General features: G+C 43.4%; 1 long non-coding RNA gene across 2 annotated transcripts in view; it reads right to left on the minus strand.

Annotated features, from left to right (window-relative positions):
- Positions 1-3,899: 3,899 nt before the first annotated feature.
- Positions 3,900-20,190, minus strand: part of LOC119029258 — a 23,973-nt gene continuing 7,682 nt past the window's right edge. The window contains exon 3 of one of the 2 annotated variants that reach the window (XR_005077941.1): positions 3,900-3,990. This is a non-coding gene — a long non-coding RNA (uncharacterized LOC119029258). Of the gene's footprint in view, positions 3,991-18,789 lie in introns of those variants that run through there. The other variant, XR_005077939.1, reaches the window with a different exon arrangement.

Here is a 20,190-nt window from a genome sequence, read left to right on the forward strand (position 1 = left end):
CCTAATCCTCTTAAGACATCTAAATTAAATGCTTATAATTAACATTAATTGGAACAGTATAAATAATTATGTAATTCATTTTAACTTAACACTTATATTTCAAGAGAGCCTTCCCCTTCAACAGTCTCCTCTTAAACGAAGAAAAAAAAAAACGAGTGAGGAGCAAGTTTTTTAGAACAAACAGCTTTTTCGCCCCTTAAGCCGAGACAGGACAATATTTGCCTTAGCTAGAATACCATTTTCCCTGGACTTTGGGGTGTTGTTTGAAGGAGTGGGGGCCTTGACATGGCGCTCTGAGGGCTGACCCGTACTCTGCCGGGGACAGGCTGCCAGCCGCATATAAATAAAAGATTACAGTGGAAAATCAATTTCGGAGCAAACTCATTAAAAATGCCCCTCACCTTAAATGATTCCCATTTCCTTCCATTCAACCTGTTAACGCCTAGCTGTCCCTGAGACCAGCCCCCACATCCCCACCACCGCCGCCTCAATCCCCTCCCTCCCACCTCTCTTCCCTCCATCCTTCCTTTGCCCTGTTGCTCTCCCCCGGTGGTAATTACTTGCACAAGTCGTTTTTTGCCCTTTGATTTGCACCGTTTCACAAATGAAGGTTAAGTTTGTTTAACCGTGCTGGATTTGCCAGTCATGTTAAAGCATATAATGTGGCAGGTCCTTGGTTTCTCCATACACCTCCGGCACCCCCTGGCCTACCTCCCCCACCCCATCTCCTTCCCCGTTGGCCTGGGCCTCTTGGGGAGGGCAAGGGGGGGGTGGGTGTTCTCCAAGGTTAAGGCTTACTGGGCCTGAGGAAGACTCTGCAGTGGATCAGGCTTCAGACTCATTGACTTGACTGAAAGGGGAGCAGGAAGTTGTTAAAAATCACCTCTGGTAAAAGGATTAAGAATCAAACTGCAGTGTTTGCCCAGAGAGGATGTGAAGGTGCGCGCGACAAGTCACTGGAATGACGGGGAGGAAGAAATAAGAGTAAGATAAGGGATCATTTGTTTGCGTCTCTCCAAGGTCTTAGACCTGGAAGCGAACTCTATTAACACATAGATCACAATGTATATGATGCGCGTGTTGCAATAAATAGCAGAAAAAGAAGACAATAGTGAAAGAGACACAAGTGTTCACATTTCAGTGCCATGGCCTCATCTTTGATCAATAGCTCACGGAGAGTGAAAGTCACCGGAGCCAAGGTGAACATCGATCTCTGGTAGCTGGAGCTGTTGAGAGCATCTCAAGTGTGTGTGGCTTTGATCGTTGAGCCGCAGCTCACACACCGATCACAGCAGTAACACACGGAGGAGTTTGTCCACATGCAAAAGCCAACACAACATACGGTTGTCTCTCAGATCATCAGGTCTACTGCTGAAACATGTGTATGCACTGAAAGCCACGCAAGAAGCTTTGTCTGGTTGTTGTCGAAGGATGTTTTCAAAATGTCTGTCCCTCTCACTCTTTTTTTTTCCTTAACACTGGAGCTGTAATTGTGCATTACCAGGAACCTCTGTCTAGCCTAACCATGTCCTGTGTGGTGACCGTCGCCACACATTTGGCTGAAAGCTTTGATTCTCCGCCTGTCTAGCCGAGGGAAGCCATAAAGCTTTGGGAAAACAAAAGTGTGTTTAGCCCCGGGGCAGATAGCTCTTCTCCCTTTAGATAAACCTGCTGATAGTGAGAGGCAGAGCAGTGCTCTTTGGTGAGCTCTGCTAACTTGCAGCTCATCTGTGTTTGTGCTGGTTGAGACATTATTCCCTCTCATTGTCCCGAGTCCCCTTGAAGATGTGCGGCTTTGAGGCGTAGGACTGGCCCTGTGGCCTTGGAGGGCCTTAACGCAGGTCAGGTGCAAGTCTCTAAGAAAATATGGCATCTGGTGAAGGTATATAAAAAAAGCTCTGCTCATAATAAAGGGTTCATCTTATACTTTCGATCAGTTACATTCACTGTGTCACTGAGCCTCTTCTTGATGATTAAAACTTACTAATTGATGGATAAATCTTGTGTTCGTTGTGTTATTTGTATCAATCCCCTGAAGACAACAAAACAAAAAATGAATTTGTATATATCATTGTAACTCTTATCGCTTAATGACTTGGGAACCCTTGTGATCGAATTGTTTGATTTCCCTTCCTTACATGTTCCCTTTTATTTTAGAGATGGAAATATGTCAAAATCACTTGAAGTTTAGTTGGACAGATGTAGATTGGGTTAAGGGCCTTGCTCAAGGGCACCTTGCCAGTGGTAATGAGGGAGGGGCAAGAGCCTTTCATAGACTTATCCTGTCAGTCCAGAGAATTTAACAGGCAACCTCCCAATCACAAGCTGTCTTTTCTAACCTATGGGCACAAGTCATAGGCCTGCATTCATCAGGCAGCATTTTTCGAACCACTGCTATCTGTACATTTCAAAATCCATGTCGCAAAGAGAAACAACAACAACACCAACCACCAAGCTAGCAACCTACAGCAAGAAAGCATAAAAACAAACAAACGGCAAGTTAACAACTGTTACCTTTTCTTTTGAGGGGATTTTATGGGCTCACCTCCCCACATGCAAAGCCAGTTAACTTCCAACCCTATTTTGCAGGGGGACCCTAGCTGCATCCTGGATTTAGCCCCGCCCAAGACGATTATGATTGGTTTAAAGAAATACAAACAAGCCAGAATGTTTTTTCTCCTGCACCAGAATGAGAACTGGCACAGCCAGCACGCCACAGCACTGAAGAGATAGGACTGACTATGCAAGACGGCGGCAAGTCAGGCCATGTACTGGTGTTTGTGAACTTCAAATAATCAGAAAGGAATCATTTGAAATGATTCATGGGATGAATAGTTTTTCAGTCTAGAATTATATATGTAGCTGAATTTATAAATCTGTTTTTGCCCCAATTCAACTCTTTTTAGGGACATCATTCATCTTGCAGTTGTTCAAAAAGTGGGCGGTCACTGTTTAGCTCTATACGCTCCCTTAGTTTCACAAAGTGACGGAAAAGTATGCAGGTCATTGTCAGTGTGTCATTGCAGGTCACAGTGTACTGATGGAATATGTCACCCAATGCAGCAGAATGGCTCTTTTATGTGTTTTTAGTAGTTGAGTATATCACTGGTTCATTTGGATTTTTTTTTGTATTGGGATTTTTTTAACTATAATAAAAAAGACCATCTTAGCCTAATCCCAAAATATTGTGGACGAGGATACTGAATGTATGTATCGAAGAAAATATAAATTGCAGGCATTGTTACGCTGGACACAAAATTGAAATTAAAGTACCAGAATAGTAAACACAGCTATGTTGCACTACTGGTTCTGTATTTCAACATGCAGCAGGCCAAAATAGTTTGTTTTTGAGTGCAGAGGTAGAAGGAGTGAATGTGTACCAAGGAGTGTGAAGTAGGTACAAAGGAGAGAGGAATACCATGTGTGCTTGTGCACCCGTGTGTGCATGTGCATGTGTGTCCCTGTGTGCGCATTGAAGGGATGGTGGTGAGAGTGTTGTGTTTCACAGTTTTTTGCCATGATGCACTGCTTTATTATTCTGCACAAGGGGCACTTCACATGCGGAATGGGTTCTCTTTGATATCGACAGCAGCTTGAGGGAGAGAGTGCACTCAAAAACAGGCGCGGGCGAATTTATTCTGGGAAAAAAACAGATAGTTGTGTACTTCCCTGGCAGTGGTCGCCGCACATGCGAAGAGCCAACCGCTTTGATGCTCCAGCGGTGACACTCCACACGCTAATGAAATATGGTAATTACAGCCACATGAAAGCCCTCCTAGACAGAGCTGGAGAAAGGGTATAAAAAACAACAAATATGACTTTATCCAAAGATACCCACTGTGATTAATTCTCCTTTTCATAAACATATATTTTATGCCGTTCACCTTCGACAAAGCAGTGTGGGCCATCAGTTGACCCAGGAACTGGGGAAGGGGAAAGGTCTGCTGATTAAGAACCCCATTGTTCCCTTTCAATGGAAGACCCTGTCTGCTGGAGAACACAGGATAGAGGAGTGTGAAAAAAGACCTCTAAAGAGAGCGCTCTATGTGCTGTGCTCCGCTCTTCTAACTCTGGCCCTTTTCTTTGCAGCAGCAGATATTTTCTTTCAGATTTGAAATTCGCCCAATCTGGACGGCAGAACTAACTCTGCAGCACAAACATTCGGCTCTGTGGAACAGCCTCAGAAGTCCCATTTGTGGAAAAACTGGTAACTTGATTGTGGGAGGTAAGAGATTTTAAAAGGAAAGTATTATGTTTAAAGTTTACACAATGGAAATTTGAGTGATATGCCTGCATTTTCCAGTCAAGCTCCAACATTGCCAGATATTACACAGAGAAGCAAATCAGAGCGCACAAGGGAGCGAACACAATGTGATATATCGTCAGTTCCCTTTTTTGAAAACAGAAATGGCTGTGTGATTGCGCTGGAGGCCGGTCAGCGGGGCAGATTTGGATGGATGGTAAATTTGGCAGTAGGTTTGTTGGAGATGAATGAGGGACAATTTTGCGGCGCTCTATGCAGGTAAAGACACACATCCCACGAGAGAGTGATCTGGAGAGGTACAGCCCAGAGAAACAGGGAGAAGGAGCAGAGATGGCATGGAGGAAAAATGTGAAAATCGTCAAATGGCTGGGAGCCCACCCCATCAGTGTAAACTATATCATACTGGAGGCTGGGAGGAGTTAGCATGACCTGAGTGAGTGTGTTCATTCCTCAAAATTTCAATTACAATAACATTTTTTGCGACTATGAGTAATAAAAAGTAAAGCTAGAATGTTATAAAACGCTTGTTTTGTCTTGTCGGGCAGAATGAAATCTCATGATTTATTTATTGGCATTAATGGTACAAAATGCAAGAATTCATATAAACAGGGGTAGCATATCACCTGAGTAACTGCTCACTCCTGCTAATTGTAGCAGCTGTTAATCAGCTAGCAATCCAAAGTGCAAGCTCGGAGTAGTATTCAAAAAGAGGGTTTGCATGCTGTCTTCAGTCGGTATCTCTCCAACACAATACATACACAGTATTTGTTTTGTATTTGTGTGTATTCTTGGCAGTAGCTATGATGTGGATTTTTGTGTAGATAATTGTAAGCATACAATGTCATGCATGCAGTACTTCTGTAATAATAAAGTATCCTCAAGGTTTTATCAGAATCATGTTGACTTTGGGGTATTTTTTCAAGCCTTATAACAAGTCCACCTCCTATGCTAGTGTTGTATACACCAACACTCCCTCAGTTCTCCAAGTGCACACTGCTAGCTGCACAGCTAACTAGCTAATGGCAGCTACAGTTAGTAGCAGTTAGCAGTTACTCTAGTGATATGCTGCCCCTATATATGTTTCAAATTCAACAGGTGGTCAAGTGTTGCACATTTCCCCTTTCAAGAAAAAGACAGATTTTTCTGGGTTTTGACATTGCTGGAATCATTGGGGTTAACATGCTCATCTAAGCAAAATATATAACAAAGGTCTGGTCATTTTTAGACATTTTAATTCAGAATTGTTACCTGTTATGTCTTTAAAAATATTTAATTTGCGATGGAAAAGTGAATTTGCTTGAATAGCTGTCACATGAAAACAGGTGAAGTCGCAGAAGAGGAGCAGGGAGAGACGGGGAGAGAATACGAGGGGTGGAGGAGGCCGTGTGTTTGACCATCAGTGTTTGCTCACAGTCAGACAGCAGAGCAGCCCCCCATCCTGTCTCTCACACACACACACACACACACACTTGCACACTTTCGCCTTGCTGACCCACTCTCCCAAGGGATGGAGACCTCCACCTTCTAGAGGTCAGGGAGAAGGTGGAGGTCAAATGGGCTCTGATAAGTCCCGCTAATAGGACGGTGTGTGTGTGTGTGTGTGTGTGTGTGTGAATAGGGTTGTGGGGGTCTGACCGGCTAACTGGGGCTAAAAGCTAAGTGAACAAACACCCGGCGATGCACTGTGCTGATCCACACGAGCACAGAATACACACACACCCACACACCCACACACACAAACCCATGCACGCCGTATGCATGCATGCGCACTCTTTAAGGTCAGAGCACAGGGTGAGAATGTTAAATGGCCAAGCTGGGGACATCAAATATTTTCCTACCCATCACTATCAGCAAACCACCTGCCCTGAAATCTTGAGCTGTGCGTGCATGCGTGTGTGCACGTACAAGAGGGCGGCTGAGGAACATATATAGGCGGAGATGATGAAACTACTGAGGCAACTTGGCTTTATTGTAGCACACAGGGAGTCAGACATACAGACAGACAGATACACAGGGTGTGTGTGTGGGCGCCAGCAGTCGTGCCACAGCAGACAGACAGATGGAGTTTTGGGGGCTGCTCAGATAGGAGCTCATTCCCGCCCTGTGTCTCTTCTTTTTTATCGCTCTCCTCCAGGTGTATCCAGGTAACTCCAAGGCCAGGCCGCTCTTAAAACCCGCGACAGTCAAGGTAACAGGTAATTGCGGAACAGTACTCGTAAAACAGCCTGTTTGCCGACAGCTGAACTCCGCCCTGCTTGTTTTTAGACGCCAAACTCAGTGAGGCAAGGAAGTGGCAGCTCATAGGACGAGGTGACATGGCGTGGTCCTAACTCCCCTACTTCTGTATATTTATCTCCTTTTATCCACGTTTTCATCTTTTGGGAACAGTTATTCTTTCATTTTAAGTCCCCCTCTCTGCCTCTAAATGTCTTTGTCTCTGCCTCTCCCCCTTTCGGTGCTCCATATTTCCCTGACTTTATGAGTAACTCCAGCTCCCTCCCTCTTTTAATGTTTGATTCCAGGTGATAAGAGAAGACTGGGAGATGAGTCGGACTGCGCCGGTTAATGTGGTCAAAGGGCAGAGGCTGCGCTGGGGGAGTGAGCGTAGGGGCCGGCTGCAGTCAGTCCAAGCCGAGACCGGGCCGTACTTGGCTTTTGGAACATTAAATTGTGGATGGTGGCTCTTGGCCAAGCTGTCTGCGCACCAGCCAGGAAAACATACACATTGAAGCAATTGTCCATATCTGCCTGAAGAGTCATTATCTGACAATCTATCAAGATATTGATCAAGAGTTTGTATATCTCTACTGTCACATGTACTTACCCTCTGAATAGCGATAAGATTACTACCTCTCTTTGCACACAGGCCAATAAACACAAAAGTACACAACTGCATGCACACACACACACACACCCACACAAATGCGTCCATATGAGCTGCTTTGTGTGTGTCTATTTGTGCATATAAAAACATTGTACAAGCATGTACAGTACACATGACTGGCTGTAACCTCGCAGTTTACTGTCAAACACAGTCAGAGTCCATCTCGTCACATCACAATCGCTTGTTTGTTTCACACCACAAACAAACAACACGCTCTCCCCACATAGTGGTCATTGACACAGACCGGCTCCTCTCTCTCCACTACGCTCCTCTTTTCCATCTTTTACCTCACCCTCTTTGTCCCCTCCCTCTCTCTCTCTCGCTCTCTCTTTCCGCCTCTCATCTGATTTCATTCCTCGCCCTGCTCAAGCCATTATAAATTCATTGTATGCCGTCGTGGCTGATTGAAGTGATGGGCTGATTCCTCGGAGCTTCCTGCCTGATGGAGGGTGCTATAGCAAATAGCCCAATGGGTCTGTTTAGATAACACTGACCTCTCACAAACCAGCACCGGCGTCTGCTGTGAGCGAGCTTCGCTGGGACTCACCGTCATCCCTGAGTGGAAGGATGAACAAAAAAAAGGGGGGTAAAAGGATTATTCACAAATGTTAAAGAAAGAGGGAATATGTGAGAAAGATGAAAAGGAAGAAAAGAGAAAGAAAGATATGTAAGGGGGAGATTGGAGGGGGCGAGTAAAGGGGAGATCTCCGGTGGGCAATGATTTGAAGCATATTGTAACTCCCACCTGCCCTCTCCATGAACAAAAGTGTTAGTCATCATCAGGGTGAATTGTGAGGGGAGACAAGGGGACCGCTTCGTTGGTCCCCCTGATCTGCATTCTGCCCATGGGGTTACCAGGGTAACAAGTACAGTACACGGAGGGGCGGGGAGGGCGAGCGGGGCATGGAGAGGGCACTCACCCTTTTCCTTGGAAATGGATATTCATGGCTTTGTTCTGCAGGGGGTTACGATCGTGTTGATTAGGAATATAAAAAATCTTGTTTAAACGGCCCGCCTCAGACATCATGTGGCCGGCCGGGGCCAACAGATCAGCATTCAGACACCAGCGTTCAGTGAAAACAGGAAGATAATGGAGAGCAAATTAATAACCAGTGAATGCAAACACTACATTTGTCCTGGTGAAATGATTTTTTATTTATTTATTTTTTTCAAAAAGAGGAGGTGACCGAGGCTTATTTCCTTCCCTTTGACCACGTCCGTCTGTCTGTCAACCCTCTGTGTGAGTTGTCCAGGTGATATAGTATTCCCCTCTGCTGACAGATGACCCAAATATTTCCTCAATCAAGATCAATTACATTTCTTTTCTGCTACATTTTACCATGTCTGTGTCTGCGGCCTTGTCCTTAAGTACCCACTTTATGATACACACCAGAACACACAAACTCCCATCTTGAAGTGTGCATTTAAAAATAATGGTCCATGGCGTTATGCAACTCTTTGCACACACCGAGCCTGTTTTAAAAGTTACGGAGGGCAGTATTATGGCTCATCTTTGAAAGCTGGGGGGGCGGGGGGCTGTAAAACATCATTGCAACTCCTTCATGTGACAAGGTGTTTTACAATCGCACCATTAAAAGCTATTGAGAGAGCACGGGCCATATAAGCTAGCTAGGGGAAGGTAAGCAGCAGCAGCCAACGTAGGCAGCATGCTCTCTCTTCTCTCCTGACACAGCACGGAAAACAAGGCATTCCTCGCTGCAAGGAGTGCTGCTGCCCTAAGATAATGTTGTTCTTTAATTAAACTATCTCTGCTGTGCCGCGTAGAAGCGCGGGGGAGAAGGCACATACATGGTAACCTTGGGTGAACGGTGGAAAACAATGCATCGTCGAATATTGTGAGGCGAAGTGTTAGGGCTCTTTGTGTGTGTGCGTGTGTGTGTGCGCGCATTCATAACGCGCATGTGTGTGTCTACTTTCCAGACTGATCGCCAATTAAAACAACCCGCGGCTCAGTCATAACATGAAACTGACTCCTTGCAATCACAGTTATGTATCAACCATCAGAGCTCATTACAGGAATCAGGTGATCGGCCTCTGAAGCAGCTTCGACTTACAAGATTAAAACCTGGAACTGAAGATTAAACATTGCGCAGCACCGACGTCTTATATGACAAATAACAAAGACTGCATGGGTGCTGCCGAGATCAAGATAAGCTTAAACCAATACGCAAGGGATTATTAGATATTTCAGTTAATGTGTTACTTGTGTTATGTAGTGCAGGTGTTTGTTTAAAACGTTTTACTGTATGTAAATATAAGCATTTGAGCACAACAAAAACAATGTTATAATAAGCTTCTTTGACATCAACTAGTATCCATGTCTTTGCAGTACTTGTACTGTTTACAGCAGGTCTGCCCGCAGGCCAAAGTTTGATTTGGCCCACCAAATGTTTCGAGTGGAAAGAAAATAAACATTTATTCAGCAAGTTATTATATTACTTGGTGTGTATGCTGGTTTATTTTTTATGAGGTGAAAAATCACTGTAATATGAAGGATGGATACTGTAATTATTCAGTATTTTTTTAATCTGAGGATAGCAGACACTTTGTGTGGGCTGTCAGTCAATTAATGGGACTTGGTATCCTGACACCATTTTGCATCTACACAATACAACAGCCGTTTTCTGTTGGTCTGTGGCCCTCTATCAAGTTTTAAGTGTCCCGCCCCCCCAAAGGAGAAGAAGTTAAAGCATCCCTGAGTTTACAGCTAGAGAAATAGTTCAGTAGTATGCTGAATTACACTTTTATGGTGATTGAAGCAGTGGTGGAAAGACTACTCAAGTATGAGCACAGTTACTTAAATATTGATAAATTTTACATAATGTAAAAGTACCAAGTAGTTACTTTTCAAGTGATGGTGTTTAATACATTATCAATAGAAGATATCCAAGCAACGAGGTTTGTGTTTCTCCAGATCGTCAGTCTAAATTACTCCCAAAAACTCTTGCTCTGTTCTGCTCAGCGACCTCCTCTCCGAACCTGCTGCAGAGTTTGTTTGGTTTTTTTTTTCTATTGATACATCAGGGTTTCCATTGGCCGGTCTGTGACCGGAGAGCTGTATTGGCTACAAAAAAGCAAATGAAAGGTTTCATTCAAATTGTACTTGGTAACTAAGTAGATTACATGGTGTAATGCATATTTAAGTACGAGTAAAATTGCAGACTTGAGAAAGTACTAAAAAAAAGGAGCTTAAAAAATGACTTATATAATTTAGGTTGATGTAATTAGTTACACCCATCCATGGATTTTAGTACATATAATCCTAATTTCTTTTCACAAACTTTTGTAACACACAACTTTATTCTATCTTTATTATTCTTTTTTTTTTTTTTTTTTTTTACCATTCTGCTAGTTCATTTTTTCCTTACTGTATCTCTATTTCTGTGTAAGTTGGCTTAACTAAGAACAATACACAAATATGCAGTCTAATTTAAAACATAACATAAATTATACATATAATTAAATATAATAGATAATTTCAAAATATAGCTTTTGATATAGTTTCTGTCAAATTACCTGACAAATCTCCACTCAGCCCATAAATATGTATTGCTTGGTTAATACACACGAATGTGTCCCTGAATCTGAAGAAATTAATTTAATACTCATTTTTAATCGATCAGGCTTGTTATCTACTGGTTTTTAAGTGCTGTTGATGGTCAAAATATCGCATTAGAATAGAGTTTAGATCCCATTATTATCATGAGCTGTCTGGATTCTTGGCGACTTTTTAGTGGGAGGCTGCTTCACAGTGCACTAACGTGACCCGGGAGTGTTTCCTCTCAGCTCGGCTGCAGCGGCGGGTCAGACCGACTACTGCTGAGATTTGAGAGGAATCATTCCGCTATCTCTCCGTGTTGGTCCGCGTCCTGCGGTTTTTGTCCGGCCGACCTCAGGCATCTGCTGCCTGATAGAAAGTTGGCACACGGGCCGCGGTGCGATTTCACCTGAGGAGCGCTGACTTTTTTTTTTTTTTTCTTTTAAAAGGGGGGCAAAGCATCGTCACTAAAGTGAAGCTTACAGCACCGATGTTAATAATCCCGCTACTGCTCATTCAGCCGGGGTCGACCTGCTGTTGCGGCTCAGCTGATTTAGGAGGCTGCTGCCCCGGTGTTTCTGCCTGCAGTCGCTAGGAGGAGGTGTGAGTGAGGACAGAGGAGTCCAGAACTGCAAGCTCAGCTTCGGTGAAATCATTAAAAGACTACACCAAGAACCGAAAGTGAAGAGAAAAAAGAAAAAAATGACCTCATGAATGGGCGATTTGATTCAAAAAAAGAACTGACACATAACGAGTGGATGAGGAAAAAACCGGCAGCTAGAAAGAGAGAGAGAGGGAGAGAGGGAGGAGTAGGAATATATATATTTAAATTATTCAATTGTATTAAATTCTAAAAGATTATAATTGAAACTCACCTTTGGCCTCTTCAGGGTTCAACCAGTGAGAAACTATGTGCAAAATATGGAGAGTGGATTTTATCATTTTTTTTTTATATAGGCTATAAAAAGAAAAAGAGGAGGGGGTGTTGGGGGGAGAAAATGTCGTTTAGGATTCAAGATTTTCCATTTGGCCGCCTGAAAGAGACTTAACGCCAATTGTCCTGCTGGTCATCTCACTCGATAGGATGCAAATGCGGAGGTCTATAGGGCCTGGTGCGGGAAAGCCATTGATTTGAGATGAATACAGTGGCTACTCTCAGGCCCTTCACGGTTATTAGGACTAATAGAGAAACATAAAATAGTGAGAGAGAGGAGCAGGGATCCGCACAAATGCTCTAAATAGCTGGCTACTCCACAGGCCTCTCGGAGAGTTTGGCTTGCAATTTGCATTCCTTTGTGTGACAACTTGTAATCCTCCCCTCAGCATGCCAAGAAACACACAACAGATTTATTGTCCCAGTCAACAAATCGTTTAAGTCATCCCAAACCTATTACAGCCTAATGCACAGGGAGCCCCCCCACCATCACCACCACCACCCTCCGTCCCTCCCGTTCCTCAGGCAGCCCCACGCATGCACCGCCTCGTCTAGGCCACCGGAGGCTCGCAAACAGCAGAGTGCCTTGTGCGCGGCCGGGGGCCCCCACGGCTCCTGCGCTTTGTTGGCCCTCCAGGTCCATTCAGACTCGATGCACTTCTGGAGCTTTAAACCCTCTGTGAGCGACTCGGGAGGCCGAGAGGGACAGAAACCGAGCAGGGGTTTGAGGCCCAGACAGTTTTGGTGTCGGGATAGCGGAGCTAAACGCAGACTACGACCGCTGCGGGGCCACACACACACACACACACACACACACGCTGCATGCGCGAGAGATCTCACACATTGGAGGCGCACTGCACGATTATTGCTTTTAAATAACTTTAAATCAGCGACAATTAAATATATATCAATCACACACAACATTCATTCAGTCGAGACGGGGAAGTCATTTTCGAACAAAAAAAAACATCTGTTGGATATAAAATGTCATCTAAATCTAGTGTTCAGTCTTTCTTTGTCATCGTTGTTGTTTATTTTTCCCCCTTGCGACCATTTTTCCATCATCTCAAGTAAATCACCGCGCGTCATATTGTTGTTGGGCACGATGACCTAAGCATGACAGCTGCTGTTTGGTCCTGTTATTACATGTGATGGGAGGGCGACCACATCCTCACGTGCCTGCAGGAAAAAAACATAACAACACGGTTTTTTTTTTTGTTTTTTTTTTGCTCGTCTGGGACTGACTGCTGTTTGTTTGTTGTGTCTGTGTTTGTGTGTGGGTGTATGTGTGTGTGTGGCATCATCCAAAGCCCGTGAATGAAACTGCACTGGGGTTTGATATGAATTGAATTGGGAGTAAAAAGGCAGATAATGAAAGAGCGAGGGGAGCGAGTGAAAGAGAGACTGCAGCCCATCTGTGTGTCTCGGCCCCGGCACCGCAGGACTCAAACGGCGGGGTCAGCCCCGGAGAGGGAGAGGGACAGGGAGGAGAGGAGGAGAGGGAGGAGGGGTGAAGATCTCCCCCCCCCAACCAGTCATCTTCCCACAAACACAACGGCCCTTTGATTCGTTTGTTTGGACACACACATTCATGTCTAATTGTTGTTTTTCCTTTTCAGTGTACCCCACAAGGCGCACATGCATCATGCAGGACCGGCAGCGCATGTGGCATCGGTACTCCTCGGAAACCACACTAAACGGCGCAGCGCAGGGCCGCCGTTTCCCATTGCATGCAGAGTAGCAGGCTCCGGCTTGCGGCCCCAAACAAGTATCATTCTCTCTCTCTCTCTCTCCCTCTCTCTCTCCCTCTCTCTGGAGATCAACACGGCCATAATTATAACGGAAGTCGGTGTCCGTTTTAGCATCAATGAGGAGATCCGAAAATACATGTGATGCATCCGAACAAGTCGCTTGAGTCACGCATTTATCGTCGAGATTGTTTTGTAAGAAAAAAAAAACAAACAAAAAACAAAACAAAACAAAAACAGAAATTATGGCATAAGTAGCTGATTTCGTTCTTACGCCTGCAAAAAGACGCGTTGTGAATTGTTTTGCGCAAAATTAGGGCAAATTTCTCGACATGAACGAGAAGGAAAAGAACAATGACAATTGAATCCTACAACAGGACAGCATCATCACACTTTGATTTTCGCTCGTGAACAGTTTCGCGGGGTTTTGTTGCCATTATTCTGATCCACAAGAGGACCTGCAGGGTGAAACGACAGCCTTTAACTGTGTGGCTGCACAGACCAGCCGCCCCTCACTCATTTATCACAACTTCACTGTTTCTCCTGGCAGCACAGCCTCGTCTCACTATTTAACACCCATTTTCAATGTCCGACATACGCCAGATTTCTTTCTTTTTCTTCTTCCCTAATCCGTCTTTATCCACATCATATATTGTTACACGAGGGGGGAAAAAACCTACATTATGCAGGTGTATCAAGGGGTTAAGAAAACACATTTTCAGTCGTTGTGCCGAGGCGCAAAACAGTATGAAAGATGCGCCATGCAGTCAAAGCTGAAACACATGTTCTCCATTTCCATACAGTCCCTGATGCTGCTGTGATTCATGGACCAACTCCTTGGCCACCAAGTAACATCATCCATTACATAACACCTACAGAAAAGAAAAAAAAAATCTTAATTGTATTTATATAATTGGCTTGAGATAATTGATTTGAATAGTGCAAATCAGACCCAAAAGTTATGAGTAAGATAATTATTTATAATACAATTGGAATTAACTCACTAAAACTGTTCTAATAAACAAAATAAATTAGATTATAAAATGGCTTAAATTTAAAAATAATAATAACCACAACACGTTGGTCATAAATGTATTTTTTCTATTATTTCTGGCACTTTTATTAAAAAAATAAGTACCCAAAGAGGAAAAAAAAATATCATACAGCTAACACATTTTACAAATGTTACATCAAACAGTATGAGCTGCATGTCAGTACAGCTGAAGTCCAAGTGGTGCGCTGGCATTAATTTATTTTGTCAAATTTGATTTTCTCCCAGACTGCGTCAGGGCCAATGAAGCCTGCGTTTGGAGGGATGTTTGTAGTTGTGCTTGGCAGAAGAAAAGCTGGCTTGTTTCAACATTGTGCGGCCTTGTGTTTCAAAGACTACTTTTATTTCATCTTTTCTAAAATCATTTTTTTAAGCTCCTGAGCTAGGCAGGATTTCCACAATGTGGCGAAAGATTCGACAAATATCCTGGTCTCTATGGGAGGATGTTTATTGTAAGTGAAATATTCAAATTCACGCCAGTGTTGTGCAGCATCTCCTTTGGTTTCTTCATTTCATTATCAAAAAAAATACGCCTTTTTGAAATTGTGTTGAAAAATAAGGAATGTATGAATGCAAAATATTGTTAAATAATTTCAAACATAAATCCACTCCAGAAAAGCAAAATGAAGTAGCAAGAGGTCAGACTGAAGGCGTTTTATTTGGAAGAACTGAAGGCCTTAATTAAACACGTCTCCCTCAGGGCAAACGTGAAGCCAGAATGACCTAAGCAACATGAATTTGTCTGAATACATTTGTCTGCACACATGCCCTTGGTTAGGTCGTCTCCTTTTGCGAGACTTCCCACAGATTCTCAGCGTAACCCAATCTGTCGACAATCAATACTCTGCCGAGAGCCTATTGAATAAATACATGATTCAATTATTTGGAAAACTCAGCAGCATGCAGCCCCTTTTTTTCATCTCATCAGAGAAGGAAATCTAATGTAGACTCAGATGTGGCGTCCGCAGGTTTGTTATATAAGAAAAAGAAAGCTGACTTCTTAGTGCAACCCTTGGCGTTATTTTTCAACACCAACATCTTTTAACATTTACATATTTCAGCATGGGGAGAATATTCCAGCCTGTCTGACCAGTGTGCTGGTAGCAGAGAAGCAGGTGTTATCTCTTGGTTCTTGAAGGGTCCCACTGTGGGCCTAAGGACTCCGTCGTTCCCGGGTTCCCCATTCTGCAGGCCTGCTTCACCGCCTCGCTCTTCTGGATGGCCTGCTGCTCTCCCCTCCCTCCTCCCTCCTCCCTCCTCCTCCTCATCTTGGGCCTTTGATCAAAGCTGGCCTCTCTGCCACAGTTGCCCATCAGGGGGCTCCTCACCCTCACCTACAACAACACTGCCTGCTGGGCGTCCCTCTCTGATGCACACACATGGGTGCAAACACACAGGGGCAAATGCAGGAACCCACACATAGACGAAGCACCTCCCCGCAAAAAAAAAAAAAAAAAAACTACGGATGTTTTCAACTCAAAAATTATTTTTGCATAAGTTTGAACGAACTACAAAGGAGGAACAACAAAGTACATGTGTGAAAGAACAAGAGGTGTGCATGCGTGCGTCCCTGTGTTTGTGTGGTTATGTCAGTGTGCTGAGTTTAGCACATGGGTCCACAAATTCACACAGGTTCATATGTGTTGTTGCCAAGTGAAAGAGACAGCCAATGTTATCCAGAGTGCATGCTATGCTCCAACTGAGCAAACATATTATGCGCTGGGAGCTGCATTTTCCACATACAAACAGACACCAGAACAAACAAGCAGCACAGCTTGCTTACATGTGTAGGACTGTATTTACTTCCACCTGTAAGCTTTTATCTGAAGGGCCTGGTGCCCGAGTTACTTCCTCTTCTGTGCCTGACCTCAAAACTCCTCTCATTTGGCATGTGTACCCCCAATTATAGACATAAGAAACACTTTGGTCTGCCTTCCAGAGGCACTGGGAGCGTTCCAGTAGAGAATTTTCATAAAGTCCTCTGTTTAACTCATCGTGGCGGTGAATGTTTGTTGACTTCTTTTTTTTTGTCTTACTTGATGGAGCGCTGTTGGTTTCTCTTTGGAAATCCACTGTTCTTCTCTAGAACTGGAAGTAATCCTGTCGAAACATCTGGTGATGACTCAGGCTGCATATCAGATACACATCACATGTGATTCATTATCCTGAGGTTGGCCTGTCCCGGGCAAATTGGACTTTGTATATTTTCAGACAGTCCCATACATATACATGGAACCCGGCTGTGATGACACATCGGCTCGATGAAAGTGTTTCCAGTGTTTGTGTCCTGGTTCAAAGGGGTTGATGGGTACCTCCACTGGTGATGTGACACAGGAAGCACCTTGGGCCAATCCTCTCCACCCTCACCTGCTCCCCAAGCCCCCAGCCCCCCTGTAACCCTTTTACCTCCACTCCCCCCAACAACGCTGGGGTCAATTAACTCATTAAGTGCCAATTAAAGCATGAACTGCCTCCCGGAGGTTGTGAGGTAGCACTTGGGGTGGACGTGGTGCAAGTGGCCACGGGGCTGAATCAGAGCAAGTTCAAAAGGGTTTTATTCCCTAAAACACAATGACAAAGCAGAAGGTTGGTCATTGTGGGGAGAGTGATGACCTCAGTATAATTAGCATGCCGTCACCTCGTGCAAACGGAAAATATAACACAGATCTCTGCCAACCATTAAATGGTGCTTTGTGTTATACAAATTCCTTTGGCAATTACGACTTGAAAATTTAATTCTCAAACTTTGAAGATATGAATTTTGTTATATAGCTGTATCATAATTAATTACAGAGTATTACTTCAGGGTTAAAATTGTTAAACCAGCATTTTTCTATTCACCTGCTGCTGGGGAAACATATTTATTAGCTGAATGGTACCAACTGCTATCGGAATATACGGTGACGTTCACTGATAGCAGTGGCCGATGTTTATCTTTTGTATGCTATCTGTTTTGTTATCAATTTTGGCCTGGCACATTCATGAGCTACTGGTTCTTGACATGTCTGTCTTTTCACGCATGAAAACACAAGTTTTGTGATACAACCACTCCCACTTGTTTTAGGGAAGTAAAATCTGGCACATAGCCTTATCAATGTCGTTAAAATCACCCTATTTTTTCACAGAACAAATACAAATAAGTCTATCTGAAGATGATGAAACGGATATCAGCTACCTTGCTATTGTGCCAATGCTTTTACTTTTTTTTTTTTTTTTAACAATTGTTTAGTGACTTATATGTCCTGTTCAGATGCAGCATTTGTATATTCAGGGCTCTTCTCCATCAGCTAGGAAGAATATGTAAGTACAAAATAAAAAATGTTAAAAAGTAAACATTCTTCTCATTGAGCAGATAGATGTATAGCATGCTACAATGATGTTCAACCATTTTTGTTTCTTCTAACCCTTTATCATTTGGAAGAAGGTTATATTTAAGATTGTTTCACAAATGTGTTTATCTCATGCGCGCTCTTTCAGTGATAGTGTAATGAAGGTCTAAAATACTTTTAAACGGTTCAGTTAATTTTATAATGAAGAGTTAATTGTTTTCCTGCACAAAAGGGAGAGTAAAACATCAAAAAGAAGACATTGGTATTGGATACTGCCAATATATCAGCCAGCAGAAATTATTTGCAGATGTTGGCCTGACATATATCACAATTTAGTATATGTTGTCCAATACACGCTCATATAAACTGACTGATGTCATTTTAGACAATAAAGTTAAACCTCCTGCCTCCACCACATATTTTTGTAAGAAGAATTTGATAACCACATACCTGTAGCAGATAAAAAAAATAATAAACCCCACTGGGTGATCCTATATACGTCTATGGTATGTAGATATCTAGTGTATTGAAAAAAAATTGCAGTGGCTGCCTCAGACAGTGCCAACACATTAGAAAAAACACAGGAAAGTCTCTGAAAGTCATACTTTTCTTTGTGATACCATCAGAGTTTTTTCTGACTGGGTAAACCCTGCACACCTGCCACCTCGTGCAGGTTAAAATACACGGTAAGAGTTATTTCATATTTGACCCAAATCTGGCTGTGTTCTGCTTCACATAGACACAACTACTGTTAACACCTCTAGCTCTGTGCTGAATACAGTGTTCCCTCTATGTGATTTTTTTTTTCCTCCCATGAACCCCTGCTGCTTGCCCGGCCTGTGCTTAAACCTCCAGCGGTCAGAGTTGAAGGGGGAACAGGGAGTCAATGAGGTGAAAAAAAAGCTTGAAGGGCGATATCCATACCTCTTCAGAGGGGGTTAACGTACAGGACGAAGGGCGGATACATAAGTAGCAGTGCATGTCCATGTAAAGCTCAAATGTCTCCCTTGTAGAGTTGAGGTCAATTTGATCTCAGTTTACTAAATTTAACCTGTAATTCAAAACTGTAATTCATTAACTGATTAAATACACTTATTCCCAAGTCACTTCCTTGAAGGTTAGTGCAGCAGTTTTATGGTTATTTTCCAACTTTTATTTTCAAGAAAGGGCACTTGTTAGGTTGACTTAGAAGTGAATTAAACTTGCTTAAATTGCTGCTTTGCAAAGGGGAAAATGATTTCCTGTTTGCAAGACACAGGTCCAAATCCCATCTGTTACCTATACGTCCCTCAGAGCAGCTGCGATCCAACTTCACTACTATCCCTGCTCCCAGCGAGTCTGTGCTCGGGTTAGCCTTGGCCCTGCTTGCTCCCCACAGGCCCAGTTATTGGACGTTTTTCCTCCACATTTAGGACCAACAGTCTGTGTCCCTGGCCAACCCCCTCACACTGTGTTTACCCAGGCTGGACGCCACCTCCCTTTCAGCAGGTTCACATGGAGTTCTGGGGTTTCAGCTTGGTCGAGTGACGCCCGTGTCAAGAAATCACATCATCGTGACACGGCAGAGAGGGTAGCGAGAAGCAACATCCCCCGTTGACGTAAAAAGAGCGGATAAAGAGGCTAAGCGAAGACTTTAACTTTCCATTCAGTGGGTAAACAGGCAGCTTCACAGGAGGAATGCTGGGAAGGAGGGCAGCCAGCAAAATGAAACAGAGCAGAGTAAAAATATAGTCTGAGGTTGTGATGACTTAATGATGTAATTCTTGCTGAGTGAGTAGGTTAAGCTTTAAGATGTAATCTATCTCACCTTTTAGGCATCTTAGTGAGACAGAGGATAATTAATGTGAGGCAAAAGTTTTCATAAGCTTTGCAGCTTCCAAGGCATTCATACAAGTGTTATGTGAGACAGGAGGAGAGGGGAAAAAGACACCATGGGAGTGAAGGCTGTGAGGAGGAGTGACACAGAGAGGAGGAGGATGAGGAGTCAGTGGAATGTCCAAGAAAAGACAACAACCCAGCACAAGTGACTGCAACTGTTGGGCATTATCATCCTTTTACATGGGCATAAATTCCTACCATGCACAGGCACATACATGCACACACAAATGGACAATCCAAAGAATGCTGACAGCAACTGCTGCTGACAGCAACTGCTCCTTCGAAGTTGAGAGGGAATGTAAGGAATGGTACTGTGAGGAATTTCAGATATCTAAAGCAATCTTTCACTTTCCTCCTGGTGAAGGAATTCACGCTCTCACTGTTTTCAGAAAGCACCGAACATCTGAGACTCATTCATCAACTAAAACTGCCTGTGTGCTATCCTGAATCAATGTTCAAACTACACTAAAAACAAGAACAAATTCTTATGTTCTATATGCAGGAATATAAACTTAAACCAGCACCATGTTATAAAATATTATT

Source organism: Acanthopagrus latus, chromosome 11, assembly GCF_904848185.1.
Source record: "Acanthopagrus latus isolate v.2019 chromosome 11, fAcaLat1.1, whole genome shotgun sequence".
NCBI lineage: Eukaryota > Metazoa > Chordata > Actinopteri > Spariformes > Sparidae > Acanthopagrus > Acanthopagrus latus.